Raw genomic sequence first — 10571 nt, 5'->3', positions numbered from 1 at the left:
TTTCCACTGCAGTTGGCAAATAACAAAAAAACCCAAGCAGGCTGTTCATGTCCTGACAGAAATAAGTTTTCCTCTGCCCTGTGCAACTGAGAACCTTTAAACCCAAATGTATACTGCAATGTGCATTTGAGAAGTTTCTAGAAATTTTTAAGTGGTTATCAAAAGTATTTCTCACTTTATGCAACAGCAAGTATTGATATCAATGACTGCCAACTTTGTATTAATAGAAACATGTGAAGCTTAGTCATCATGTCCTTACAAACACAACTGCTGGCAATATAAAAACAATTAAAAGTTTCTTGCTGGAAGAAGAACAGCTACTAATCCAAATCAACATGCCTGTGATGACACATGACCTCTCTCAGTCAAACAGGAAAGATTTGGGCACTGAGAGACAGAATGGGTACAACTTCAAACTGTGTTTTATCTGTATATCACTTCACATTTCAGTATATATTTCAATGTATTTTCAGTATATATATCTCAATGTATATTGACAGGTTTAGAAGTCTCATATGTGAAACAGTTGAGAAAAAAAGTAATTTTCCAAAGATGGTGAAATGTGTCATTAATTATTATTACACAAGGACATTTACCCAAAACAGGCTTTACACAAAATATCTGTTACTCCTTTTTTTTTTTGAGATTAGCGTCAGAAAGTTTCCTTCTCATTCTGCTGCATCGTTTCAGTTTGTTAAATCACATTGTGCCACCAATGAAACTGCCAAGTGGTGTTAAAATAGCACAGATCAGAATGATGGAGAAACACTTCTCTGACATTTCCTGATATGCAACAGAATAGGGTATGTTTTGAATAGATTTTAAAGGCTTGTTCACTCAGATCTTAGTGGGACTACTCTTCTACTTATCTACATGTGCTCTGTTAAATGTCTTAGTCTTAGCAGAAGAGGGACTCAGCCCATACTGTATTCCATTTCACTCTCTCTTTGGAGTATTTGCAGCTCACAACCCTAGAGATGTATAATTTTGCATAAACATTCCCTACATAGGCTATAAGTGCCAGTCCCAAAGCCTGCAACTACATTCCCAGATGCAGGGGCAGTTGATTTGCTTCTGTTACATTTGTTATTTTGTTTCAGAAATGCTGTTAAAAATGCCCCTCTATTGTTCACCCTCACCCACACCTCATGGTCTGTTAATAACACAGGAGCCACTACTGTGTATTTACATGCAATTTCTGTATGTATTTATGAAGTTCATGCTCAGAGAAAAACATCCAGTTTTGATTCATCTAAGGCATGTGAGGGAGCACTCAGAGCTGAAGGCTTATCAGGTCCAAACCTTATTTTGCTTTGCTGTAGCTGCAAGCAGAGACGTAAACAAGCTGACCCTAACTTGCAAAACTCCCCCTGAACTCCAGCATCCCAAATTTTCCAAGTCATTCTGAGGTGGAGGGCTATGAGGAGAAGTAGGTAATATGCACAGGTAGGACACACATGGGGAACATCACTGCCCCAGGGCATTTTGAGGGGTTAGTCAGGAGCAGACTGCTCTGCCAAGCACCTCTCTGGATACCCCAAGAGCAGCAGGGTGCTTGGCATAAGCAGGTGGAGAAGAAGACTGTTCTGCAGGTCCCATAAATGCTCACATCCTCTTAGAAAGGCTGCAAGGGTCTTGCCCTCCTGGGGAATACACCCACCCACAGATAACAATCTTACACAAAGCCTAACAACAACCAGTTATGTAGTGGGACAGTCCTTGAGTCAATACAGCTGGAATTTGCTAGACAGATAAAGGAGGATTTTGTACTGGAGAAAGGAATCACAGTGGCACAAGAAATACTAAGAGAAAATTAATCTCCTAAGCAAAACAGCAGTGAGGAATCACCTTACAGGAAATTCAAGTTTGTAGGTGTCTTTATCAAGAAGTAAGTGGGCAAAGAAGGACCCACAAAAATTAGATTCTCTCCCAGCCTTTTGGTAGTGTGGTAACCCTTCACTTCCTCTGCCTTCCCTTCTTTTGCTGAGAGATCAAGCAGCCAACACCTAACTAAGCTGGTCTCTCCTGGGGACTGAAAACCCCATGTGAGCTCTGCAAACAAGAGATAGGGGCCAGTTTCAGGAAAGATAGGGAATTTGCAAAAAAACCATCACCAGCATACTCACATACTGCTTTTCACCACTGCACTCAAGCCTAGCATACATTTGACCATTTTGGAAATCAAACCAACCCCAAGGCAGGTGAAAAGGTCCCAGGCTGTGTAAGCTCTGGCTGGAGCAGCACCCAAACTCCAAAAACACTCAAGACCTGCACTGCCCTTAAGAGCAATATTTACAGGTTTGTCTGGAAAAAAACAAGCCTCAAAATTGTTGCACCAGAGATTTTTGCTGAGTAAATATGTCTTTCACAAGGCATTTTGGCCTGTTTCATCCTTCCTTTAGTACTTTCTCCCTGCTTAGCAAAAGCTGAGGGAAGATCTCAGCAGGTAAAATACCAGAAGAGGTGGTATAAAGATGATGGACATGGGTTTTTCTCAATGGCACCCAGTGACAGGCAATTGGCTCAAACTGGAACATAGGAGGCTCCATCTGAGCATCAGGGAATCCCTTTTCACGGTAAGGGTGACCAAGCACTGGCACAGGTTGCTCAGAGAGGCTGTGGAGTCTCCATCCCAGATATCAAAAAGTGTCAAAGGCATGGTCCTGAGCCCTGTGTAGCCTTGCTTGAGCAGGGGGTTTGGAGCAGAGGTACCTCAAAACCTCAGCCATGCTGTGATTCTGTGAAGGGAAAGGGGAAGAGAAACTGCCCTGAGATAAGCTTTGACACTGGTTTCAAGAAGCTCTTACTTGCACTGTGAGAAACTCAGCTCCAAAAGATTTCTAAAAAAAGGCTGTGAGTCTCCTCTGGTCCTGGTACAACCAGACTCCTAAGACATGGATCCTGAGCTGTGCAAAGAGGGGAGAGGAAAAATACAAACAGTAGGAAATTTGCTGATTATTGTGTGCTAAACTATGCCTCATAAGACAAAAAAAATTAGCTAAGAACCAAGTTATCAGGAAATGACACTGTATAATCAGTTCCATCGGTTCTATAACAAGTTCCAGATTTGCAAGTGCACTTTCCAATTGTCAGCTTGATGTTTTCAGTAACTTTCATTCTCTGACAAACACCAACCACTAGTTTGTGCATCATCCAATGATCTGGTTTTGAGAAGCTGTCAGAGCCAGTACAGAGAATTGCGCATTTATGTCTCTCTTTTCTTTCCTTCCTTTCTTTCTTTCTTTCTTTCTTTCTTTCTTTCTTTCTTTCTTTCTTTCTTTCTTTCTTTCTTTCTTTCTTTCTTTCTTTCTTTCTTTCTTTCTTTCTTTCTTTCTTTCTTTCTTTCTTTCTTTCTTTCTTTCTTTCTTTCTTTCTTTCTTTCTTTCTTTCTTTCTTTCTTTCTTTCTTTCTCTTTCTCTCTCTCTTTCTTTCTCTCTCTCTCTCGCTTTCTTTCTCTCTCTCTCTCTTTCTTTCTTTCTTTCTTTCTTTCTTTCTTTCTTTCTTTCTTTCTTTCTTTCTTTCTTTCTTTCTTTCTTTCACTTTCTCTCTTTCTCTCTTTCTTTCTTATTTTTAATTTTCATATTGACGGCAGTATCTCCTTGGTGTCTGATTTGCACCAAGTTACTTTTTGCTGTGTGTAGCAGTTCTGGTGCCTTTCACGGAACTAACCGGGAGATAAAATCAAAAGTAGAGTTAAAATTGGCCTCATTTTCCCTTCAGGAGAGCTGTGCACTCAAACCATGACTCATGATGACTTGCAGTCACGCCCAGGCCCACGATGAGCTGACTGGCCAGTCCTGAGAGCAGAAGGCAATCCAGATAGACACAGCAGAGGGGTGAAGGTTGGCTCCTTGGGTCACAAACAAGCCAGCAATCACCCTGGTTTCTCAGCTGAGGTTCCAGCTTGGTAATGAGTCCTAGAAACTGAACAGCCTCAGTTGTGGGCCATTTCAATGTGCAGCTCTAGACAGAAGTAGATACTGAATCAATTTTTCCTCTGTTATGACAAATGGGGAAATGCACAACCTCAGGAAAATAAATCATCTTTTCTGAAAGCTGTAGCAGGAGAGTGACTGTGTCAAACAGTCAAACTAATTTCCTGGCAAGTCATTGAATGATCAATGCATGAATAGCAGGCTACAATATGCTTATGCTGTGAAATTAAAACTTAGCCAAGTGTTTGAATGCATGGTACTCTTTCCTACTTTTGGTATCCTTTCCAGCCTTAGCCAGGTCTTCAAATACAGCATTCACTTTTGCAATCATTCTGTGTAGCAAAAGCAAGGTGAGTGATCATAAAGAAGAATTTATTTAAGCAAAAGAGTAGCTTCATAAGGTACTTAAAAATTATATCATGTTCCAGTTTGTCCCAGTTGCCTGTCTCTGGATGCCACTGAGAAGAGCCCATGCCCATCATCTGTATACCATAAAAGATACGTTACTTTATGCCACTATCAGACACCTCCAAAAGCAAATGCAATTTCATTGTTCTCTACTCTGGTCCTCATATATCCACAGTAACCTTCAGACAGCCTAAGTCCTTCAGAAGCTTTCTACCAATAAATGTTAAAATTAATCTTTCTTCAGGCATTAGACTCAAAAGGAAAATATGCTTTATTTTTACATTTTCTTTCAGAGTACTTGAACTGTTTCAGTCCAATGCTTGAAAACCCAACCTTTTGAGTCATTTAACCAGTGTTTTTGTTGTTCATCTGTCTGTCTTGGTTGTGTCTGACCTCTGGGATGAGTGCAATAAAAAAACATTCAGTTTTTCTTTCTTTCCTTTCTTCACTATGACTCAACATCCTTCTCCTCTCAGGGATATGACTACAGTTCACAGGGAATAGATCCAAAGTTTCACCATTTCAAGTGTCTCACCCACAGATACTTTTGTCATTTAAGAAATCTCAGGGTACCTATTTTTGCAAATATACTGAACATTCCCTGGGTTATAATCTGGGGTGAAGAGGGTTAGCATTTTTTAAAGGAGCAACAAACCAGTACTCCAGATAGCCCTGATAATGAAGTGCTAAGGAGTGAAAGCAATAACCAGATATGGATGGGAATATTGCACTACCAGCAATTACTTCTCCTAAACTAAGCATATACAGAGGGGTCATCCCAAATTGCTACTTAGGGAGACTCTCAATAGACTGTATTATAAATTAAAGAGATGGGTTCTTCCCACGTGTGAAAAATGTTTATTTTATGAATGGCTTTTAGCAAATATTAAAATGAATATTATATGTGTTATGTTAGAAAGTTATGCTGTATTAATTTTCTTAAGTAGTGGGTTAAATGTAGTTTTAGGTTATAACAAAAGGTTAAAATAGAAACTATGCTATGTAGGATACTTTCTTTAAAGAAAGGACTCGCAGCGAGATAGCAGCCACAGGATACCTAAATCTTTCAGAGAAAAAGTATTGCTTGCCCCATTATCAGAAGAAACAAACTTCTTCCTGCCTCGCTCAGGAATGAAGACGCTGTCAGGATTAAGAGGAAGAAGCTGACGATGACCAGACAGAATGCTTTGTTTGAATAGAATTTATGCATCATGTATGAAGTGTATGAATATGCAACAGGCTGTTGTTTTTAAGGGTTAATCCTCTGTTAATGTGTGTCCTTTTTCGGGCTCGTGCTGCCCAGAAAAGGTACCTGGACTGTCCGTATCTCTTTGTTTCTATTCTCTCATATTGTCCTAATCCAAATTGTCCAAATTATTATTACTCTAATTATATTACTATTTTTATAACCATTGTATTATCATTAAATTTTTTAAAATTTTAAAAACAAGTGATTGGCGTTTTCCACACCACCCTAGCAGTTTGTTTTGTGAAGAGATGACTCTTTTCCCCAGCATGACCCCTTCATGTGGAAATGATGGGCTCTGTTATGCATTCAGTCTGTGGTCCTGGGAATGCACATCCTCAGTCCTCCAAGCATCAGGTGTTTCACCAGGTCTCCCTCTACCTTCCCAAACTCCTGGTGTTTCCACCAGTCCATGTGTGGATATGCACCTGGCTGGAAACTAAGAGCCTGCTGGTTTCAGGCTCAGCAGTTTTCTGCTGCAGGGACTTTAATTCATCCAGAGTCCTCCCAGTGCGATCCCACAGCATGGCTGGAGGCTGGAAACACTCATCCAGCCCTGCAGGACATGCTCTGGCTTCCCCACGTGTACCTGCATTTCCTCACAGGGTTCAAGAGAGCTACTGTGTGAAAATGCCTGCTCTGGAGAGCCTGGCTGTGGTAATTTCACTTCACCTTGTGAACCCCTCTGGTCTTCTCCCAGATCAGTCAGCTCAGGCATTGCTGTCTGACAGAATTACAGCCATTGACAGTGTTTACTCCAGGCTTCCAGGAAGGCAAATCTATTTTTCATTAATAAATCTTTTTCCTCTTTTTAAGTACCCTTATGAGGCTTTTTTAGCTGTCCAGCTGTAATTCTCATTCTTTGGTGTTTTCATACAGCTCCCCCAGCCTGTCTAAGCAGACCTCTTCTTTTCAGCAGCTAGCCAGTTTGTGTCCTACCTTTTTGCCATTCTTTACACATGGTTTATATCCCTTCTCACACAATAAAAAATAATTCTCATTCTATTAAAGAAAAGAAGTCCCTTTTTCCCATTGAAATGTTACTGCTTAATTTAAGGATAGTGGTTTTAAAAATTATATCTGGGGGAAAAAAAAGGAAACAAACCAGACTTAACAAAGACACCAGTTTTCATTTTGAGAAGATTTGATGTGAATCTGAACCATATTAGCTGTAGGTTTAAGAGAATTACACTTACAATTACATTTTTAAAGACGGTTTACTAGAATAGGATTTACTTCTAGATAGAAAGCATTTTTTCCTCATTTTTTGTACAGAGGGCATGTAAAAATATTTTCCTATGATTAACACCATGCTTTCCCAGGACAAACAAAGGACTTTTGTAAGCCAGAAACCACAAAAAATAAGCATGTGTGTTCCCAAGGATTAGAACAGCATTACACACATACAGCAGAAGACGGTATGGAAATAAATTCTAAAATCATGTGTTCAAAGGCTTCAAAAACCATTTTAAAATAAGAGTCAGTTTTTCAGCTCATACATATTGACACAGCCCTGAGGTCTTTAGATACATGCCACAGTAGCCCCTTGATAGCTCAATTTACAGTTAGAAAATGTTATCTAAATGTAGATTAGAAAAGAGCTTTTGTGTTTGCAAGTTCACAGGAAGGAGTGGTTGGGCTTTCATTTACTGGAATGTAAAATGGACAAATCCTTTATATGATGCCTACAGAAGTCATATTTGATGTGGCCATCTGCACAGCAGGGTCATCAGCCTCTGCCCTGTGAGCCTACAAGATGGGCCTTCAACATGAATTGCTCCTGATGACTCCCCAGCACTTTTGCTGTGAAGGATTCTGATGGCAGCATCCTGCAGAACTCCGTGGCCATTGTTTAATCCACGAGTTCTGTCTCTAGCCTAAGCCAGTTATTCACAATCCCACCACAAAAGCACGGGACAGGCACCTCCAGAGTGAGTTTCATGACCCCTATGTCAGACACCAGCCACAGAAAGGGAACAATTACCCCATGGAGATTCCTACCAAGTTCTCAGCTACACAGGACCCTAGATGAGTTGCTTGGACCAGATAGCTAAACTTTAGACAGCTAAAGATCGGTGAGATGAAATCTCACCTTTAGGCTTGGTGTAAGAGCCTGAATGAGGGATGCAGCACTCCAGACCACTCTCCAAAATGCAGTTTATTGTATCCAATACATTAGAGCAGTCCAGGGTCATGAGTGACAGAGCCTGTGCCCACAGCTGTCAGCTCCAGCTGCAGGCAGGCCTGGAGACCCTTTGGTGTTGGTTACAATGCATTATATACTTTTCTTTGCTGATCATCTTAATACAGAAGAACCAATCTATACCTTAACTTTTACCTATAGCCTATCATAACTACTATAATTACCATATTCATGTTACTGTTCTCCAATCACTAAAAGTTAGTACATTACCGTTTAAGCTAGAAGTTGTGTTTCAGTTTTCTTGCAGTGGAGACTTCTGAGACCTTTTTTCTACTTGCAGCATTGGCAGGCTTGTTTGCCTGTGGAATCTTTCTGCTTGGCAAAAACATCTTCTTGTTTGGGGTGGGTTTATCCTTTGCTGTAAGTCATAAAAACCCTTCTTGGTTATCCAGTGAGACTGGCTCAGCAATTCTTTTCTTCTATATCAAAACTTGCTTCCATCTCTATTTCATTCTCAGTTTCTACATTCAAAAATCTTTCTGCCAAGCATACATATCTGTGAGACTTTCTTGTCAAACTTTCGTCCTTCCCAACACTTGGGATATGTCACAATTTACCTCTGGAGAATTTATTGGTCAAGTTTCTAAGGCAGGAAACCAGCATCAGCATAGAAAGGATGAAGAGAGGGGACAAGGGCAGAAGAGAACACATCCTGAATATTAAAGATGTATTAAAGACTAAGTATTCCACAGTATAACCTGTGCCCTGCAGTCCACATTACTGACCTGCAGATTAGAGCACTTTCAACTCTCTGAACCAGTGCCAATCCACAGGGCAGCCAGAGCTCAATAAATCGAGTTACAAACTGGTGGGAGCTGAGGCTGGAGCTTTCAGAGTGCCAGCAGCAGAAAACAGCACAGAGACAGCTACAGACAGGCTTCATAAGGAATTAAAAACTTTTGACAGAACAGGACTTAAAGTCCCCTTAATGCCACCAATGTATCAGAAAAATAAATCTATTTCAAAAAAAGGGACATTTTCCCTTGCTTTCTTCTGGTGATATTGTTATTATTTGTTATCATGCATGCTAACTTTGTGAGCATTTGTCACCCGAGTTTTTATATTGTTTTAAATTGCTTAGAGCATTTGTCATTCATCTGCAGGATGCATGTCCTTGATTTTTAGCTTAGATTCCCAGATCTCCTTTTTAATGGTTTTACTTCTTCATTTTAGGAAAAAAAATGGACTAGTTTTTTTTTTTTTTTTGTATTTTTCCTCTTCTAGTTGTGTCTGATTTCAATGCAGAAAACTTATGCAGCTCTTCAGTCTGACTGTGAGTGAGAATTAAGCTATTACACTGTAACCTCACTCCCTATTGTGTGGGAAGTAGGAATTGCATCATCCCTAAGATCCAGAACAGGAGATGAAGATTCCTTCTTGGTGGGTGCGGTCCATGATTTTGTAGTCTATCTTTCAACCAAACTAAGAGTTCCTTTTGTTTTTATTAATTTCTTCCCTCTTCTGTTTACCTCTCTTCCCCAGATTAATCCTTGTGGAAGACCCAAAAAACCTGAAAAACCCCAACTTTCAGTCTAGTAATAGGTATTTTAAATTTTATGCTTAAACACTGTGAACATCTCATACGTCTGCAACTCAGTTTTTACCATCTAAGCAGTTGCATTTATTCCCCTCTTCACATGTGAGTACCAGGGGATTAGGAATTCCCAACAGGTGTAAGAGCATGACAAGTCATAGAAAATATAAAAAGCAGGCATAGAAACTTTGATTCAGAGTACCCCAGGTATTGTTAGTACCCAAATCTCAAGACAAATACTACTTTTTGGATATCATTACCTAATAGCTGTTCTCAAATTTAAATTCCAACAAATTGCTTAGGTTATTTTGTAATGCAGCTCTTTGTACTGGTAAATACATTGACCAACTAATAAATACAAGTAATTAAATTCTGCCTTCTTAACAAGGTGAAAGGCCGTTAGCAAACAGACATTGAAGGAAAATCTATATTAGCCTCTATCAAAACTGAAAGCCTACTGTAAAAACAGCTGATGTGACACTTAAATGCAGCGTAAAACAGCGCGTCATTCTACAAGACATTAAAAAAGAATCATTCAAAGGCACACTGAGTTGTTAAACTGGGTTAAAATATCCTAACAATGAAATTCCCATTAGCAGTGCTGTCATGAACGTTTTATTCAGGAGCTCCTGGAGGAGGCTGCCTTCCCTGGTGCGCTTGGATAAACAGGTACGGGGAATTGGGAAGGGAAGGGAAGGGAAGGGAAGGGAAGGGAAGGGAAGGGAAGGGAAGGAGGAAGAGAGGGAGGGAAGGAGGCAGGGAGGGCAGGGGGCAGGGCAGGGAGGGACGGGAGGTAAGGCAAGGCAGGGTAGGGAGGGAATGAAGGAGGCAGGGCAGGGCAGGGCAGGGCAGGGCAGGGGAGGGAAGGAGGCAGGGCAGGGAGGCAGGGAAGGCAAGGCAGGGCAAGGAGGGAAGGAAGGAGGAAGGAAGGAGGCAAGGCGAGGCAAGGCGAGGCAAGGCGAGGCAAGGCGAGGCAAGGCGAGGCAGGGCGAGGCAGGGCGAGGCAGGGCAGGGCAAGGAGGGAAGGAAGGAGGCAGGGCAAGGAGGCAGGGCAGGCAGGCCAGGGTCCGGCGGCCGCCATGTCCCGGCGCGCTGCAGCCGCCCCGTGCGCCGGAGGAGTTGCGCATGCGCGGCCGTGTGGGCGGCTGCGCGTCGGTGGCGAGCGCCGCGTCCAATGGGGGCGCGGGGCGTGCGCGCGGGGGGGGCGGGCGGTGCTGCGGGCAGTCACCTGACGGCGCGCGCCGC

Source organism: Melospiza melodia, chromosome 2 (assembly GCF_035770615.1).
Source record: "Melospiza melodia melodia isolate bMelMel2 chromosome 2, bMelMel2.pri, whole genome shotgun sequence".
NCBI lineage: Eukaryota > Metazoa > Chordata > Aves > Passeriformes > Passerellidae > Melospiza > Melospiza melodia.
Note: the sequence above shows the minus strand (reverse complement) of the source record.